The sequence below is a fragment of the Mixophyes fleayi genome, chromosome 3 (assembly GCF_038048845.1).
Source record: "Mixophyes fleayi isolate aMixFle1 chromosome 3, aMixFle1.hap1, whole genome shotgun sequence".
Lineage (NCBI taxonomy): Eukaryota > Metazoa > Chordata > Amphibia > Anura > Limnodynastidae > Mixophyes > Mixophyes fleayi.
The window spans coordinates 293,130,320-293,151,851 of record NC_134404.1 but is presented as its reverse complement, the minus strand read 5'-3'; the positions used below and the strand labels follow the sequence as shown (position 1 = coordinate 293,151,851).

At 38.6% G+C, this 21,532-nt stretch overlaps 1 protein-coding gene and 1 pseudogene across 1 annotated transcript in view; one reads left to right on the top strand and one right to left on the bottom strand.

The window, feature by feature from the left end:
- SLC24A3 (solute carrier family 24 member 3) overlaps window positions 1-21,532 on the bottom strand; it is a 311,310-nt gene that overhangs the window by 179,282 nt on the left and 110,496 nt on the right. The window lies entirely within an intron of this gene.
- Window positions 1,492-1,610, top strand: LOC142146801 (5S ribosomal RNA; annotated as a pseudogene).

The window sequence follows — 21,532 nt, the reverse complement described above, 5'->3', positions numbered from 1 at the left end:
GAACAGGGTGATGAAGGAAAGGGGAGCAGCATGGCACAGTGTGATGAAGGGGGGCCAGGTGAAGGGGGGAAAAGCAGCATGGAGCATGCAGTGTGATCATAAGGAGGCACAGCGTGGTGATGATGAAGGGGCACAGTAATGTGCGCGATGGCACAGGGGGCTTCTGGAAATGTAGTGTATATGATGGCACAGGCGGCTTGTGGCAATGTAGTGTGTGTGAGTTAGGTGGTGGCTAACTAATAGGTGCTATTTTGTTTGTGGGGTGATAGTGGGGCAATTTAATAATGGGGACTATTAATTTAAGATGGGGTGGTTTGGGGCTATTGAATGTGGAGGTGAGTTTGAGGAGAATGAGGTCTCTTTATTAAATGTAACTATGAATTACTTAATGGCAGTGATGGTTGCTGGAAATATGTATATTTATGAAATGTAAATACTATTAATTTATTGCTGGGGCTGTTTAGAGGGAGGGAAATAGGTTTATTTATTAAATGGGAATACTATTATTTTAATGTTGGGGCTGGAGGAAGGCCTAATTATTAATCGTGGGTACCATTGACTTAACGCCAGGGCTGGTTGTAATTTTCTAAATGTACCCATTTTTTCTCCAAATAGGGCCCCCAACATTCCAGGATCCACACATGCCACAACTAAAGAAACTAGCAGCCACAGGTGGTGAAAATGAAAAGAACAGGTTAGAAGAGAGCAGGACAGTCTGTGAAATGTTGTGATTCTAGTGGGACAATCCCAATTTTTGGTGAGTGTTCTGCCCAATGTAAGGGGCAGGCCAAGACTGTGAACTCTTTATGTACACACTGCATTCTTTATATACTACACTCTGGTGCTAGATGTCCTGAAAGACAGGAGTGCTGGGACATATGTCACGCTCCGACGAGCAGGCACTGCACCCTTGTGCCAATGGAAAACAGAACAATGCAGATTTTTTTTTCTATAGGAGGGTGGCGTAGCGCATTTAACCTGCTAACCACGCCCCAATGATGCATAGCCACGCGCCCAATTGTATGAACACACTCACACACACTTTTGCCATGCTCAACTATAAGGGGTGCCCCATGAAGTTGTTGTACCAGGGCCCCGAATTCCTCTTAGCAGCCCTGAGTATAGCATAACATGGGCATTTATCTCAAAATTAGAATTAGGGAACATCTAAGAAATATTAGGATAGGGTTTGAAAATCACCATCTATCCAGACACTATAAGGATACCCACAACTGCAGCCATCAAGGCACAACCTTTATTGGTATTAAACAAGTGGCCCAAAATTGGAGAGGGGGTAATATAATACCCAAACTTAATAGGGAGGAATCCAAAGCCATTTATTTTATCAGAACCCTCACTCCTAATGGATTAAACATAGAATTAGATCTCACTTTGCATTGATGTGCTGAATTGTCCTCCCACGGTAGTGCCATCTGTACGACACTTTGCCAGGCCAGGTATTGTTTCATTTATCCATGAGAGAGGTCCAAACCCCACGGCCATACCACCCTGGCCATGCCCAAACCCACCCGAACTTGGAAGCCAAGCAAGGTGGAGCTAGGTAAGTAACGGGATAGGAGACTACCCGAGAACACCTAGTGCAGTGGGAATTCACCTCTCCAATTGGACTACGATTATACTGGCATTTATAGGCAGGTGACCGTGCATGAAGTGTACCGGCATTGGCAGTATAACTTACATTGTCATCACAACGTAAACATCAAATATATCATGACAATGTATATTTACTACATAATGGAGGTACAATGTGAACATCCCATGAACTAGGTATTGTTATATGCAGGGACTATATCAGATCACTTTCATGCTTTCAACCATGCATAGATTTATATCTATTGTACATATCTATGCAGGGAATATATTATTACGCATAATATTGTATTTATTATACACACTTTGTGTATTTCATTCAACATATAGACCAGTCACTATGTGTACAAATCCATATGTACACATGAAGTCAATCCTTGTAAACACCTTCACAAACAAACTGTTTAGGCATGCCAAGGTTGACAATTTCAGATTAGTATAATAGAATATATATATATCTTGCGTGAATTTTTTATTTGCAGATGTATTTATTTAGTAACCCTTCAATTTATACCACATTTCCAGTTGTCAGACATACATATATTAATTGTATTTGCATAGTAGCAGGTTACCAATCAAGTTATCCTGAGATATATGTTATATGCATGCAAACAGAAGCTTGATAGATATCCTGTTCAAACCCATCACATTACAGGTTAATTCTGCACTATGAACCCCAAGGTTCATATATTCTGAGTGCCAAAATATCTGAACGATTAGGCAAATCATGGACCATAGACAGATCAACAGCGCTATCACCCAATCAGAGACTATTACATCACTAAGAAGCTCTATAAAGGAACACCCACCAATATTGGAATATCTACCTTGAGAAAGTCTTCTAAGATGAAACGCGTTGGGCCTCCGCCTTCATCCGTCTATTGGCCAATAGCAACCCGACCGGAAGTGACTTCAGACGCGGAAGTTAGAACCGGAAGCGTGCCGCACGCTGCCCGTGGACCGCTGCTCCATCTCCACATTAGCGGGACTGATCACCCGCTTATGTGGACTCTACTTGGACACTGACACAGCTCACTCGCGCCCACTCCAGAGCGGGATATCCAAGTCTGGCATTACATCTCCAATCGCAAGTATAGCCCTAACTGTATGGGGAACCTTAATATTGAACACAGGATGATCTGCTCGCCATTCGTTTAGTACCCAGCAATATCAAAGCATTTATCCAGCCAAGACTTTATTCATGATAATAAATCATCCACGATTAATACTTAGTGACCTTGGGGTCCGGATTGCTACATTCCTGCTACATCTGATACCACTGCTTCATCCATTTATATGTGATCACTCATCATAATCTGAACTTTCATTTTATGGACATAACTATCACTGCATGATTGTATTGAGATATCTGGTTACACTATATTATTAACATCATATCATCCCAGCCTGGGGATGTCAGGCAACATCATTATAGATTTCTCAATTGTTTTTAATTCCGTTGTCTAGGGTTGTATACCTAAGATATCTATATATAATTTTATATCATTTATATCTTTTCATATATATTTTTTCTATTTTAGTTTTAATATATAGGCAATCGAAAGTTCACATTTTATCCAAAGAGCTTGTCCATTAGTGGACTCGCTATATGTTATACCAGGCCTAGTACTGTTTATTTATCTGCTCTATCCTGAATTGTATTTTAACATAGCATATTTTTATGTAACAATAAGATCTATAATTGTTTTATTAAATGCTTTTTGCCTGTTCTTAGCTAATATATGGATAGGGATCAATAAAGAGACCTTATACACTATCGAGTAGTATTCAATCATTAGAGGTTACCAACCAATATATATCTGAACACTATACAATATATATTGGTATCATAATTAATCAGTCAGTGAGCTCACAGGAAAATTTTGTTTGCCATTGTATTACTAGGGAGGGATCCCTGGTCCTGTTTGCAGCTCCTGCATCCATTAGGAGGTGAGCGCAAATCTCCACCCCTTTATCATTTATGTACACACTGCATTCTTTATATACTACACTCTGGTGCTAGATGTCCTGAAAGACAGGAGTGCTGGGACATATGTCACGCTCCGACGAGCAGGCACTGCACCCTTGTGCCAATGGAAAACACAACAATGCAGATTTTTTTTTCTATAGGAGGGTGGCGTAGCGCATTTAACCTGCTAACCACGCCCCAATGATGCATAGCCACGCGCCCAATTGTATGAACACACTCACACACACTTTTGCCATGCTCAACTATAAGGGGTGCCCCATGAAGTTGTTGTACCAGGGCCCTGAATTCCTCTTAGCAGCCCTGAGTATAGCATAACATGGGCATTTGTCTACTTTATACTGGATAGTCATGTTTTAAATGTATGACCCCTGCTGGAATCTCTGTGTCCTGTAGCCATCATACATGCTTCTGTCTTCCTAGTTATTTACATTTCTTTGAGAATTATTACAATGACATATAGAATATTACACAGATGTTTCCCCCTGGAAATAATGTGTTGTAACTCAATATTCCTGTCAGATTGCTAAATCTAAGTAGTGTTGGCTACTAGCATCCTTCAGTTTATTGTCATTTTTACTCACCCTTGGTCAGATTGCCATTTCAGGGCAATAATTCATACATTCACACACATTATACTCATGCACAGCATTGTCATACTACACACAAAGTATTTATGTAGTAGATTTCAAACAGATTGCTGTCAGGCAGATAACACACCAATTTGAATATGGGGAGTCTTTGGACAATGTGGGGAGCACTTAATATTTAATCACATTATTTGGTTCAACAGCTGTTTAGTATTGTACTATTGTTTTCTTTTTCCTTTATTACATGCATTCCGACATGGATCAGAAATGACAGACATTCACTCCAATTCTTGAAATCACAAATGGACTTTCTATTATTTTTGGACTCATAAATTATTATTTCGTGTTTATAGTGAAAGTTTTAGTGTCATTTAGATGTTCAAAGAGAACACCTTATTTTTAAACTCTTTTCTTTTTACTGATTCATACTAGTCAGGTTGGCACTTGGATTTTACATTGGGCAGCACCCTTGGGTTGAGCTTGTAAAGTCTACTATTTATATAAATAAGTATAATGCAGTTTGTTACAGGTGACAATTTTATGTGGAATTTTGCATATTCCTGTTGCTGCAACTACTGTTATTAAGATGATATAATAAGTTATATAATAAGTTATACAATACTATATATTGTATATAAAACAAGAATCATGAAATCTATAAATTAGTAGCACATTGCATAGCACGTTTAAACAATCAGGTTACAAAAATCATGTACAGTATGCAACAATTCTGTCGTCATGGTAAAGTATTTAAACAGCAATCTAAAGGGGAATTATCATGAGGCTTTAACATAAATATGTTGCTGAAATTGTTTGAAGTAACATTCTTCGAATTACTAAAAAAAAATAACAAAAGTTTTTTTTGTTACACCTCCGTCTTTATTTAACGCCCTCATGCTTCATGTCAGTATCTTTGACGCCAGAACTTTTTCCAGTCATCATTTGACTTGATATTTGCATATACCTCTAAGAGTTGTTGGACTTTGGTTTATAAACGATATTGCTGGGAGGTGTGGGTAACAAAACAGCCTGCATTTTTTGAATGTTTTACATATATAAAAAGACAATCTGAATATTTATTAATATTACAACATGCACAACTGAGAATTTCACCTCATGACTTCCCGTACACATATAAATAGAGACACTATTCCTTACTGTAACATTGCTGTACTTCAGTATACAAAACCTATTGAATGAATTGGCGTAAAGTATTGTTCACTGCTGGCTTAATGGATACCTATATAAGTATGTGATCAGTAATCCCTGTCTATTAATAGAGCCTCTGCTGGGACTTCATTCTATGATTCCACTGCCATTGATTTCTTGTAGTAATTATACACAAGCACTTTGTTATGGAGTAACACTTACCTGAAGGACAAATCCAGTGTCCTTCAGTCTCTTTCAGCACAGAGACACTTGTAGCTGTCCACTTCAGCTGGATTTAACATATTGCACATATTTTCTATTTTATCATATATAATTGAATTCAGTGCTGAAAGGCACCATATGGTTATCCCATTCCAAGCAAGCCAGTACTTGTATTTACTACAAGACCTGTGTTTACTTCCATCTTAGACAAGCTTAACTGCTGATGTTTCTATAAGAATAATTATTTTAGCATGTGTTTAAAGCCCTTCTTACTTCTTTTCCCCAATATTTCTCTTTATTCCATACTGGGGCAGTGGGGTGGCCTTGTTGCTGTTGTCATACCTCCCAACATGTCTGTCCCTGACACCAGGACAGGGGGCATGGCCAAGCGTGATAGGGGTGTGACCACACCGCAGAGGGCTGCCTAGCACTGTAAAGCGCAAGGTTGTCCATTACATACCTCCCTTCCCCCAATATTCCCTCCCATAGAAAAAACATTTTGACTGTCCCACTTCAATCAGGACATTTGGGAGGCATGTGTTGGTGTCTGTGGAATCTTTTCACATTTTTGCACTGAGAATCCTGGGGAACATGATGGAACACATGCTGTAAATATGCTCATCTGAACAATCCCTAGTTGATGAGCTATTGTATACTGCAGAAAAATAGAAAATACTCAAAAGTTTACCATTACAGGTATTAGTTTCAATTCAATATTGGAATGATGTCACCAATACAGTTTGAAAACAATGACTTTCACAACTCATAAATCAATGGTTTGGCAAAAAATATTTCAGTAGATCCAGGTTGAATACATACATATGCATACTTACCTACTTTTGCGAAGTTCTCTCCGGGAGATGGGCGTGACTGGAGGGCGGTATGGGGCGGGCGCGGCCAATAACATAATTTTGGCTCCGTCCCCGCGACGGAAATTACTTTTTTTCCGCGGGGGCGGGGCCAAAATGACGCGAATCGCGTCATTTTGGGAATACAGAATCAGGATGCGGGAGATTTGCCACCTCTCCCGGGAGTCCGTGAGACCGACCCAAATGTCGTGAGTCTCCCGGACATTCTGGGAGAGTTGGCAAGTATGCATATGGTTCAGGCTAATTTGACACACTTTTCTAAAGGTTACCACCATATTGTTAAACATGTTCTTGCCGCTAGACAGGCTGCGGTAGTATCACTAATACACTTTTTGAATTTCTTTCTATAGTCTAAAATAGGTGCACATATTTCCTGGCCACAAGGCCTGATTATCCAATAGGCTGACTAGGCTGCAGTTTTTTGGGGGTGTAAAATTGTGACAGGGAGAAGCATAAACTGAAATTCATTTTAAAATATAAGAGAATATTTATTCTCCAAAGTAAAAAGAAAACGTAAAATAAAAAATGTAGTAAGGTTTTAATCTTGATGTATTCCCATGGTAAAGACTGAAGATAATGAGCCATCCTCGGCGAGCGCTGGAGGATAAGCGAGTAGGCGAGACAAGGACGGCAACACATGCAGGTGTGACAGCACCTTCCACCCTCACCCTCAGCATCGCTTGGTCAGACCTCTGTTCCACTATATAGTTCTGATTTTAGTTTATACGAAATAAGTGACAAAGATTGCTGTGACCCTTTTAAAAAGCCAAGCGGAGCTGTGTATCATAAACATGCAAATCTGAATATTGGTGGGGGGTGAAGGAAAACGGATTTTAAATTCAAGACAAATTTATTTTTGCCTACCGCTTAAAAGTCTGGTATGGAAGACAAGGGGGCATTATGAGCGTAGCCTAGAACGGCCTGAACCCTTAATCAGGCTCTGCCTTTAATATGTCAACATGGCTCCTAATATTATCAAACTACTTTCTAAACGCTAGATAATTTTACCAACATAATTACAGGATTCCTGTAAACTGGTTAAGTAATCTAAAGATAAAGACACCTTCTGTACAGAAAGACATCTAGGGCCTGATTAATTAATAACTTAAATTAAGAAGTTTCTTATTTTAAGTCTCCTGGACAAAACCATGTTTCAATGCAAGGGGCGCAAATTAGTTTTCTGTTTTGCACATAAGTTAAATACTGACTGTTTTTTCATGTAGCACACAAATACTTGATAGCTTATTTGTACACTGAAATTTTAAGTCGATATTTGTGTGCTACATGAAAAAACAGTCAGTATTTAACTTATGTGCAAAACAGAAAACTAATTTGCACCCCTTGCATTGTAACATGGTTTTGTCCAGGAGACTTAAATAAGAAACTTCTTAATTTAAGTTCCTTAATGAATCAGGCCCCTATACTTTAATGTCATTAGTTACCACAAAAACATTATTTTGCCTTGACACATACTATATGTAACAAATAGATTATTCAGGAAAATTATCATTTTCTTTCATTAATAAACGGCCACTTGTGTATTTGAGCTGTGCCTTGTAAACAATAGTTGTATATTTACTTTATAGAACCTGCCCTAAGGAAAATGGGACAACTAAAGGAATGACACAGACCCAGAAGGTTACAGTTTTCGTTCAATCATTCTCAAACTGACCTTTAAAACTTTGTGAAATGTCACAGCCATTAGATATGGGCCATGTGCAGACAGTATTTTCATTAAAGAGAAAACAAGAGATGGACGAGAATGAAAAATAAATACATAGCATTTGTTCCTGATGTTAGTTCCCCTGGCGCCCAATGTCTTTTCCGAGGTTCAGTTCAAAGAAAGGGACATCTATGATTCAGGAATGAAATCTATTGTTTTGCAGCATTTGATTGGGCCCTAAAGAATAGGTTTTGGGCAACACATTGCAAATGTTCCGTTTGGATAGGAGAAATCTTGTACAATCATAAAACAAATCAGCATCTCTAACTGAGCTTAAGATTGCTGCAGAATTTTTCAGAAGCTTCTTCAATCAACCATCGCACAATACAGTAAAGTATGAGTCTAGTATAAGATTAACTTTTATGAAATATCTTCAAATAATCTTACTGTGCATAAGCTTGTGTGTTCAGCAAAACATACTGCTCTGTAAAATAAATGGCGTTGATGAGTATTTCTTACAAAAACATAGACATTAAAATAGGTTTTCTCTTGTTAAAAAAAACTTTTGTATTACTTTGTTTCAAGACAATGCTACACTAGAGATTTTTAGATGCAAAATTGTGTGTGATTCAATCGTATGATATGTAACCAATGGTTCCATATGGGATCAGCTACACATGTGACTTTTAGACCATACTTGCCAACTCTCCCGGAAAGTCCGGGAGACTCCCGAAATTCGGGTCAATGCTGGCATTTCTCCCGGATATCACAGAGAATCGCTGTGAATTACGCCATTTTGGAGGGCAGGAGGGGGCGGGGCGAGGCCAATCGCGTCATTTTGCCACCCCCCCCGATGCAAATTACAGTTTTGCAGGGGGTGGGGCCAAAATGCCACGAATGGCCACGCCCCACCCCCTCCCGCCCTCCAGTCACGCCCCCTCTTCCGGAAACTTGTTTTCCGGGAGTTGGCAAGTATGTTTTAGACTGCGAGATGGGAATCATTTCACATAATCCTGTGACTTTCTACTGCAGCCTTGCCTTGTTTATACAACTTGGTAAAAAAGGAAAAAGAAACAAGCTATCGGTATGGAAACAGAGGTAAAAGCAATTTTACCAGCCCTGAATGTATGGACTTGCAGACTACTGGCATCTGGTACCTCCATTGCAAATGGTTCTCTATACTTTTTGCAACAACAATTGCAGATTCAACAAAAGAAAACATTTGTATCAGGCAATTTACATTCTAAAACCAGAGCCTATCTCCATAGCAAAAATCCAAACATAGAAAGGAATTTCTGCACAGAGAGTAAATAATTCAATTTTAATTCCACTAAACATAATTCATGAAAATCTTTAAAGTGCATACACAATGGACAGAAAAGTGATATTAAGCTATGAGTTCTTTTAGGCATCACATACCAATCAGTCATCAATATACATGTGGGGCCTGATTCATCAAAACACACATACGGAGCGCAATCTGGGCTTGGCTTAAAATTCACACATTTCAACCGAATTCATCAAGGCATGGAGATGTGTGCTGTTGAATTTGGGTGTAGGTCTGCAGTACTCTACTACACAAAACACTGCATGATACGTCCAAAGCCTATGAGGCTCACGTTTTTGAGCATATTAATCAATATATATATATATATATATATATATATATATATATATATATATCTACTATATAAATGCCTAGTGGTGTGTGTGAAAAAAAAAAACAAGCTGCAGCGCCACCTGCTGGGCAGAGTTATACACTGACCTATATATTTCTTGAAGGAGAAGTGACAGTTGGGAGTGGTTGGTGGTTGCCAGGGGTGACAGTGGGGAGTTTTTAACACCTTAAGTAGCTTGATGAAGGATGTGGCGATGAAGATGAAGGATGAGGTGATGGAGAAAAATGATGAGGTGGTGACATGTGGACAAAACCACGTTAAAAAAGGGCGCTTGCGTCGGGAACTAACGCTCTTCCCCTGAGGAGGCCTGGGCTAGGCCCAAATGCATGACAAGAACCTTTTTAACACCTTAAGTAGCTTGATTTGACTAGAATGCATGAGTATCATGCACGGGTTAACTTGTATTTATATATACACGTATGTGTGTGTATATTCTCATGTGTTTTTCTATGATTATGCCCACTTTTGCGTAAGAAGTATACAGTCTTGTATGACTTTTTGACAATTATGCTTTTGTATTTAACATAGTATTTAACACAGTATCCTACAGATATCCTCTGTATATGTCGACAGGCATATTAGATGCTATGTGTACTCGATACCTCTGCTGTTGTTTTGTTTGTACTGTATACAATAAAAAAAGATTTACAAAAAAAAGCAAATGTGGATTATAAATTCGCAAAAGAACGCACAGAAAATATATACATTAGATAGATAGATAGAGATAGATATGTATAGTGACACAAGTTTATAATAAAGGCACTAATGATCAAACAGTAACAGTACCGACTGGTATGAAAATTTTGATTCTCCACAATTACATCTTTCTTCCAGACTTTTATATACTTAGTACGACTTTGTGATGTTGTGTTCAAACATTTGTAATACAACAGGGGAGTAAGATTCTCTCACCCCGAATGTGCCCAACATCTAAGTAATTTAACTGGTGTGAAGGAGGTCTCTGTGCAATGTGACTAAGAAAGTAGGGTCTGTTTTCTGTGCAGTCTGGCTGCTAATATGGTATCAGTGCAGAATAGATGGCAATGGGGTCTTTACAATGGGTGCTATATATATTAATAATAATAAGAAGAATAGTGATGAGAGTAGACAGCTTCTATAATCATGTTCAGGAGCCCTGTGGATCAGTTATGGGGGAGCACAGGACAACTACAGCAACTAGGTTCCTGTTTTGCGGAGGAAGGTCTCAATGTGCAATGTGGCTGCCAAGGATATCACTGTTCTCTGTGTAATATAAGGTGAGCTTATCCCAGTATAGCTATAGTGTACACAAAATCTCCTACTTATCTATATGCTGACACATAGTGATTTATATAATGTTTGTCTTAGAGCGATGGTCTGTCTTTTCTTTGGTTCTTACATACACAGTGGTCTTAATTGTCCTGACAGCTCTTTCTCAAATGATTTTATTCACTTTATGCATTTCATTCATTTAAAGGGGCACACCTTGGTTTCACTGATTCTAATTTGTTTTTTTGGGAGTCAGACCCTCACCTCATTGGTTGCTGCATTCTTTGAAAATGGAGACTCAGAAAGGTTTTAACTATTATATTCTGAGGTACACTTGTTGCTAAACATGCTAGAGACTCACCCACAGGAGATGCCTTGACGTTGGCAGATGAGCCTACCCCATTATAGCTATGTTCTGCACAAAATTCTCCTACTTATTTATATGCTGATACACAGTGATTTATATGCTGTTTGTTTCAGAGCGGAGGACATTATTTTCTCTGTGTAATGTGGACCGAAAATAGGGAATTAAGTACTGTGAGTTTGAGACAGTGGGGTGCAGTCCCTAAGTAAATTGGCATAGAAAGTTGTGAAGGCAATGAGGTCAAAAATGGCATAATGAAGAGGGCACATTGCAGTTATAAGCATGTGCAGTGGCACTGAGAGGGTTGGTGGTAGAGATCACAGAACTGTCACCTTGGGCTAGATTTACTAAGCTGCGGGTTTGAAAAAGTGGGGATGTTGCCTATAGCAACCAATCAGATTCTAGCTGTCATTTATTTAGTACTTTCTACAAAATGACAGCTAGAATCTGATTGGTTGCTATAGGCAACATCTCCACTTTTTCAAACCCACAGCTTAGTAAATCTAGCCCCTTGTCTGGTGACTATCAAACTATTAAACAGTCACCCTCTTCCTCAGTAAATTTCATAAAGCATATCAGCATCCTGGTATGTACAAGTTGCCAAGATATTACAAAGGAAAATACATGAACATATTGTCGTTTTGGTTTTATTTATGAGTGTAGCATACAAAAACGTGATTTTATACAAATATTTCAAATATTTTATCCTGATATAGATAATGTGAACTTGAACATTTTAATCATATGTGCAAATTGTAGAAGTATAATCATGGAAAATTAATTAGAACAGCAAAAATAAAATGATATGACATTTAACATTTGGAAGTTTACGGAATAGTTTTACTTTCTGCATTATAGAATATACTTCAACATCTAACAGTACAATAAGAGTGTCTGCTCTGGACATTGATATATGCTACATTTAAACATGCTCATTGATCCATAAACAAAGAGATTCCATCCTCCATACTTTATAGCACCTTAAATCAATGCAGGTGGTGGAACATTCCACCCCAATGTCCAAATATTTACCTGCCTATACACACTGGTGAAATGTGTAATCCTCGTTACTACAAACAGAGAAAGTATATATTTTCCAGTAGCTAGCAGGGAACACCGTCTAACAAGGCCCAGAACGGTACATTTCCAGGCACCCTTCTATAAATATTTAGCTAAGATATATTCACTTCCCCAATCGTTCTATAGGTCATTAAAAGCTTAAGAATATGAGTCCTGGCTGAGAAAGGAGTGTGATTTATGACACAGCACTTGAATAACATATATCAGTAAAGCGAACAAATCTTTTCTTCTTTCCATAAAAAGTCCAGTTTAATTTGAAAACACCATCACTGCCCTGGTTATCTCTGATGTCATCTGCTTTTATGATTAGGCAAAACACTTGTATTCAAAGCCAATTCTGTCAAATCTATTCTTGCAGTGTATATCATTTTATTAAATCCCATTCAGTGCCAGGGAAACCAGCCAAATATTTCAAAATGAAAATCTCAGTCCTAACATTTTATTAATGTGCTCGAAATCATTAGGCTAGACCTGTCACTTTTTATTTGACAGGAGGGTAAATTATTCTTATGCTTAGATGGAGACTAAGCTGTTCTGGACTTGAGAGTAGGAGCTTCCATCATTATTTCCAGGTGATTGGTATGAACTTAGATTTACTGTAGTCAGGTGCAGTTCTATACAACCGTCCGGTTCTGGGCAACGGCAGCGACACACAGAGAACAGAATCACAAATGGCAAAACAACTACACAACTAAACTTTACTTTTTTTCTTGACCAAGTGATGTGGTAAGTAAAATTAAATAAAATTTGCATATATGTGCTATGACCAGTGATGTGGGAGAGTCAAATTTCAGAATTGGTTCATTGATTCTGCAAATTAACCCGCAAGTTAATCTTGATATTTTTTTTTTCACATTTATCCAAATAACATTAACTGAAGTAGTCGGCCAATCACAGTGCATGGAATATAAAGCATCAGCAAATGCTCTATCTTTAACCTTATAAAAGGAGCTTTCCCATTCTTTTAGAATTGTGCTAGGAACAAACGTTTGTGCATAGTCTCTATGACCCGTGAAGTGAGCTGTGACTATCAGTGTCTATTTTGATACATAACTGTTCTACCAGTAGCATTGCCTGACTAGTCTTTTATAAACCACTAACGTCCCACCTAGTTGGTCCCATTGTTACAATCTATTGATATACGTAGATTTATAAGGTTTTTTTTGTTCATTGTAGAAATTACCCGTATTTTCGCCATCTCATTCCCATTTTTATGTAATGCTTTCATAAGTCTAAAGTCCAGATTTGGGGTTTCTTTTGTACTTACAACTACATCATACTTGCCAACTTTTTGATGTCCCCTCCGGGAGTTCCCGGAAGGGAGGAGGGGGTTATAGGGAGAGGGGCAGGACTAGGTGAATCGTGTCATTATTGGATCCACCCCTGTGACGCAATGACGTGTACATGTAATTTTAGAGTGAGGCTAAGCCAAAATTATGCATTTCCCAGAGGATCGCGTCATGGTGGCTTTAATTCTGCCCACTAGAAAGTGGGTAAATTGTGGCTTCATATATTCAAGCAATCATGCATTTTCAATCACTGATAAACCATAGTCAATAGTGCCCAGTAATGTACCAATAGTAGTAATAGTGCCCAGCAATGTACCAGTGGTAGAAGCAGTGCCCAGCAATGTACCAGTGCCAAGTGATATACCATCATCATCATCATCATTTATTTATATAGCGCCACTAATTCCGCAGCTCTGTACAGAGAACTCATTCACATCAGTCCCTGCCCCATTGGGGCTTACAGTCTAAATTCCCTACTATAGACACACACTCACACAGACAGACAGACAGAGAGGGAGAGACAAGGGTCAATTTTTTTTTTATTTTTTTTTATTGCAGCCAATTAACCTACCAGTATGTTTTTGGAGTGTGGGAGGAAACCGGAGCACCCGGAGGAAACCCACGCAAACACAGGGAGAACATACAAACTCCACACAGATAAGGCCATGGTCGGGAATTGAACTCAGTGCTGTGAGGCAGACGTGCTAACCACTACGCCACTGTGCTGCCACAGTTGTAGTAGCAGTGCCCAACAATGTACCAGTGGTAGTAGTAGTGCCCAGCAATATACCAGTGGCAGTAGTAGTGCCCAGCAATGTAGTGGTAGTAGTAATAAGTAACTTGCCTGTAGCAGTGCTCCCCCAGTGTGATAGCTGCACCACTGGCAATGCCAAACGCCATTCCTGTTATGCTACCAACAATGCCATAACAACTTCCATAGAAATTAACTCCCTCATTTGAGAGGTGGAGGTAAAGCAAAGGGAAGAGAAATACATAAATAAATAAATAAATAAATAAATAAAGTAATCAGTATTCTAATACTGCCCCCAGCCTGTACATGTTCTGGGCCACAGGTTGGATATCAGTTGACTAGACTGTTTTGTACATATTTTAATGCTGAGTATACAAGTGTTATATAATGTTGAGAATATACCTATGCCAGACCTCACGGGATGAAAATCACCCAGACTATCAATGCAGAATTTATTTTATTTGACATTACACAAGTGTAGTATTTTCTTGTTAGCATTCACTTCTACATTAACCAACTACTGACTGCAGCACTCTACCATTGAAGAGAGATGGCGCTATATATTTTTACAGCTAAATGTTCCAACATTTCTTTTTCCTGTACGAAAAAATTTACTTCAGCCACAGAAAAGTCAAGTACTTTTATTCCCACTTATAACATAAGCCTGTTGTTACTACATGTTCTATTGCTTTATGTTTCCCTTCATGTATTGAGTAAAGAAATATTATTATTAGTGATAAAAGAACAATCCTCTGCAATGTTTAAGTGTATAGCTCTAGCACTCCCATTTCCTAATCCTACTTTGCAACACAAGGTTTAATTGTATGTTTATCTGAACAAGCACAGCTCAATATTAAGCTACTTAGGCAATATACTGGGATGCTAGCCAATAGGAAATCATGCATTGTAGATGTGGTATAAGACGTCAAACCTATCCCCAACCTATCAATTCATTACGTAATGCACTTGCTGTAGCCAAAAAGTGTGCAATATATATTATTATATTATATATATATTACTCAATATAATAAACAATGGGTTACACATATAAATTGCAGTTGTTGTAAAGGCAGACTATAATATATATATATATATATATACACATATACATACCTATATATATATACACACACATACACATACATACACACATATATATATATATATATATATATATATATATATATATATATATATATATATATATATATATGCACACACACACACATGCACACACATATACACACACATATACACCATACTGCCAACTCTCCCGGAATGTCCGGGAGACTCACGAAATTTGGGTTGGTCTCACGGACTCCCGGGAGAGCAGGCAAGTCTCCCGCAATGTAGAATTGTATGGCTCATTGTTTCTCATACACAGTCCTCAGAACCTCTAACAGTGCATGTTTTCCAGGTGACAAGGGAAATAATTATACCACCTGTGGAGATATGGAAAACCTGCTCTGTTGGGGGTCCTTAGGACCAGGTTTAAGAAACACTGGTATAGAGTATATATGGGAAGACTAAGGTGCCTATTTATCATCAAGTAGCGATAGGAGTAGTTTTCTATTGCTACTTAATTTACCATTACATATGTTAGCTCCCAGGTGATACTGGCTGGCAGTACTAAGAGGACACTTATCACATCAGCAGCCAGTTTGGTTCCCCTTGTGCATGCAATACCCGGCTTTGCGGATCACACATGTGCAGTGGGACTGGATGCCTGGACTTGGGCTTCCAGTTCCACTTTTAATTTTTTTTAAAAAAAAAAAAGGAATTAAAAAAATGTAAAAAAGAAAAAATATATTTAACAACAATAGCAAAATAGAAAACCATGCTTTCTTAATAATATAAAGTATTTTTTCATTCTCCAAGAGGCTGCAGCAGCCCTGGGGCTTATTATAGGGGTGATAGGAGTATGGAGAGGAAGACGCAGTAAAGTACTACGGTGAGTAATTCTCATGTAAAGGGTATTTTTAATAGTTAATGCAGTGTGTATATTTGTGTGTTAGTGCAATGTGTGTATTGCTGGAAAGGAGAAGTTACTTTAATGCAGATGCTCTCTGTCTGGGTAAACTGTATGACCATTCACTCTGTGTGCCAATGTACCATAATACAGCTGTATAAATTCCAGCATAGGTCTATATGTCAGTCTGCTAGTTGGAGTCTCGCTGCTTCATATCAAGTATATTAATAAAGATATATCGTCATTTAAAATCATTTGTTAAATTTTATTAAGCCTCCCACATATGTTCCGTACATTCTTATGTCCTGTTTGCTGTGTCGTACTGGTTGTCCGTCAGTTCACACACTTATATATATATATCATGAATGAGCATGTATGAATGCTGTCTAATACTGAATTAAAGATGAAAACAAATCTATATATAGATAGGAGACCCTATTCCTCCTTATATATAGTATGCATGGTTAAGGACTGTTAATTTTAACTATTATACATTCCACACAATAATATTGAGGCATGGACTACATTGATAATCAGAGTAAATGGCTTTACGAGGGAATCTAGATGAGAAGCAGTTTATGTTTAATACTTTATCTAACATTGTCCTGAGGCCAATCCAGCATAACAAGACGAGCAGCAAATCTGCTTTGTTTTAGAGGATGTTGGAAAAGCTTATACAATTGTGAATTGTAATTCAGTACAGATACTTCACTGTAACATTCTGGCAGGGAGGATTGACTCATTAAACTTGTGACCCCCGTCATCACCATTATTACAAAATAAAAGAGCAGTTACCTAAAAAATTGAAATAAATAAGGCAGTCATTCAAACACAGAGCATTCAGCACAATGTCTGTCATTTCTCATGAATAGGAGAGAGGTCTCTTCTCTCTGATTTTCATCAGCTCATCTCTCCCACAAACCTGATAGTGCTGCGCTGAACAATAGGAGCTAATCCACGTTCTCCAACAGTACAAAGCCTTTCACTTATTGTGCACAGATGGATTCTGGAACAGATATTTACCATGTATGAATTGTAGCAATGCAACTCAATAGCTATGCCACAGTTTTGCATTATAAGCAGGATTATTTTATTAAAAGGGTGAATGGGGCACCTTGCCTGGGTCCACCACACCAGCGGCCCATCATTAGACTGACTAATAATTCACTTTGGATAGGAGAGGGTCATAAAATGCTTCTATTTCAGCCGTTTGCTATGCTAGGAAGACAAGAAACCCATCATGGGAAGTTTACGGTCGGGCAAATGCTTATTTGTGATGTTTCTAGAAATACACCTGTTTATATGGGTTGGGTTTTGTGCTATATAAATGTGCCAAAGTTTTCACCCCCATGGGAATAATTAGGGGACTTGGGAGGGGAAGGGGGTGTTTCTTAATAAGTGCCCTTAGGTGGGAATTTCATATTGCGTAACCTGATTATGTAAATGAGCTAGATGAAATGGAGATGGCGTATTGCGTTAGGCTTTTCCTGTTTTATGAGTAATTGAATAGCCTTTAATGAAGTACTTTTACTGTTTGCACCAAGTGCATCTACAAAGTCATCCCAGTGTACAACTTACAGCTCCCCATCAGATGTACCAGAGATCATAACCTGCAGTTTTTAAATGCATAAATAATGGGTACTTTGATGCCAATTAGATCCACAGTGATCTAACTGGCTGTCTAGGCATGTATGGACACCTTAAGAGTTAAAGAGGAAGCCCTTCTTCAGATAATTTTTGTCTGGACAGAGGTGCTTATTTTAATACCTTTGGATAAGATAATAGATAAGTTTATTTCTGTGCAGTGAATATTATTATATCTATTATTGGTATCTTCTTTGTACATTTGCCACCAGAATGGACTCTGAATTGTACAAGTGCCAGAGGACTGAACTGTACTTTGTATAGTGTTCAACAGCACAGAATGCGATCAAGACTGGATGAAGGCAGAGGCTGCAGCCCAAGGGCCTCGAGAACAAGGAGGAAATATCTTTTACAAATGCCGGCGATCGGCTTCCTCAGTTATTGGGGCTGGCCCTGGTCTCAAGGGGGCTTTCCTGACTGTCACTGACTCAGTGTATCCCTTCAGGCAGCTAACAGCAAATCTGACGCTGTTAGCTGCCCTGTCAGTGCGGGTGCAGTGTGCTGCTTAGTGTGGTCTCATGAAACAATCACATCTTCCGTGACCACACTAAGCACAGAGCCTGCGTCCGCAGTGTCAGAGCAAGAAAAAAGAGGTAATGAAGCCTGCAGCAAAGAGGACCAAGAGACAGCAAAGGAAATGCTGTTTTTATATACCAGGGGGGGAGAGGAGGAGGTAATACAATGGGGCTGTGGAGGGAGGGAAGGATGATTTCTGGGCCTAATCCAATATTATTGGGAGCTACACAATACTCGCGTAGCCGAGGGCCCTATGATATCTTAAACCGGTCCTGACTGCGATGGACACTTGCCAACAGATTTCCCTCAGATCTCCATAGTTGCCATCAGAATTAACTCTGCCTTGTATACTATCCACCAAATAGGGCTTGTATTGTAGTCACTAGAATGAGCTGTGTACTGGCATGGGCCTTGTTTATTAGGTTTTAGCGGAACCTCATGATTTCTGATGGTTGCACTCAGGGGCAGTTTGGGCAAGGAGACATTTGCCCCCCCCAGGCCAGTACCATAGTGGGTTAACTTGGGCTGGGTCACTAGTCCACCTGCATTTATTTTCTTTAAAATGGTCCTAATAGGCTGCTGAGATGAGTCTTGCACCCCGGGCTAAAATTTGCCAGCACTCCCCTGGTTGCACTGTTTGCATAATACATTTGAATTAGGATAGGGAAACCTTGGAACAGAAATACATTTCAAAACTGTTTCAACTAACTATTATTGTTGTTATTATTATTATTATTATTATTATTATTATTAGTATTAGGTTTACTGTCAGTTTTAAGACAGGGCACACAGGACAATTAATCTAGGACTCTAACTAATGCATCGTGTATCTTCCATGTATCATACTGCGGGATCTGTGTTACAAAGTTGCTGACTATGGGTCTGATCATCAAACCACGCATCCTAAACGCCACCCGCATTAAGAATTATAGGCATGGATTTAGGCTTTGCGCACTCCCAAATTCATCATGGCACAGATCTCATGATATGTGTGCGCTGTTGAAATCGGGTGCAAGTCTACTGTGCTCTACTGCACAAAACACTGCAGGATACGTCCACTACCTATATGGATTATAAATTTGCAAAAAACGCAGCGAAAAATAAAACTGTTAATAAGGTATTAATGGTAAAACAGTTTAAAAAAATAATTTGTTTCATTTTTTCCCCATGAAATACATTTATAAGGCTGTTGTTAATATCTGCTGAACATAAAATACATTTATACAGTTGCTTCTGATTGCAAACACATGTTATAGCACGCATACAAGACTGTCATCACTAGTGATCAGGAATCAGATTAGCCCAGCAGCTGGAGCAAGAGATGTGGCAGACAAATAAGTAACTATGAGATGGCCAGAGCTGGATTCAGAAGTGGTTTCGTGCGCTTGAGTTTGGCACGCCCCACTGTAAACTGACTAAAGCAAAGGCCCCTTCCCCACCCTATTCACTCCCAGAAATCATAGCCGTAGTAAGTGTCCTTTGCGCTCAACGATGCAGCTAACAGGACTGCATTCACGGACGTATCTCCCGTTCTGGGCATGGGCACAGTGATTTTGCTCTCCACATGTGGTACGCTGACATTCACCTGAAGTGGATTTCTTATGTCCCTTAAAAAAGGCCTTATTTTTCAAACTACAAAACAAAATCTTTTCTTTCTTCTGTATGTAAGATGCCTTTTTCAATTATTGCAGAGGGGTACATAAAACACACACAAAAAACAAATCTACAAGTTGAACAAAATGAATGAGTTAACAGTTTAGTAGTGAATACATAATTCTCATGATAATATTATCATTTCTCACAGATATCTGATATGTAAAGGTTACAAAGAAGAAAACAATGAAACACACCCACAGGTGCTAGATACACCAGGACCCAGAAGCCTTAAGACTGGATACAGATGGATGCGCTCTCCGCCTGTGGTACATGACTTTCATCTGAAGCGGCTTTTCTTATGGTCAATGCTTGTTACAGCATTCTGTGGGAACGTCTCCTTAAAGGGCAATTAGTCCTATTCTAAATCCATTATCAGCAGCATTCAGGGTGCTGCTAACCACAGCTGAAAGTTACCACAGATGGAGAACATTGCCACTGTGGGCTGCCTAATTTAGAGAACTTTCATCATTTTCAACAACTACTTCAGAAATCACAGGCAATTTATTTGGACCATGCTGCAAGGGGACCTAGGGACATTTCTCTGCAATTCTTTAATGATAACTTTCTGCCAAGTACTCCGGATCATGCATAATTACTAGGTAGAAAGAAACCATCATCAGTTCTTATTATCTGTTAAAATCAGTACCTGGTGTTAAATACTACAAACCCACTTGTCATAATATGAAATTAACATAACCATAATTAACACTTAATGCACATACTTAAAGGACTGATGTTCTCAACTAAATTTAGCACAGATCACAGATGTGTAACAGAATACATTTTGTTGGGCACGTTGACTAAAATATAAAGTAATTCAAATTTTTATTTGTTTAATGACAAATTTCAAAATGTATTTTGTTTTTCGGACAGCTGTTTTGACATTTCCATATCCTTTAAGTTTCTTTTTTTTAGAATTGTTGTATAGATTTAAAAAAAATGTGTTGCAAATACAATACTTGAATTCACTCTTGCAGCATATCAAAGCGGTAGACAGTTTCTATCCTTAACAGCTGATCTACATCGGTAGCATTTCTGAAAACTGGCAAATATGTACAGATAGAATTCTGCCAAAATAACTGACCACTTTTCCTGCCTGACATTTACATTTATTCAGTAGATACTTAATGCGACTGCTAGAATACACTAATAAACCTGTGTAACACCTAGCCCTGGCTGTACCTGTACAGGGGCGCACACAGGATTTTAAAAGGGGGTTTCCCCCCGAAAATAAATAAATAGAGA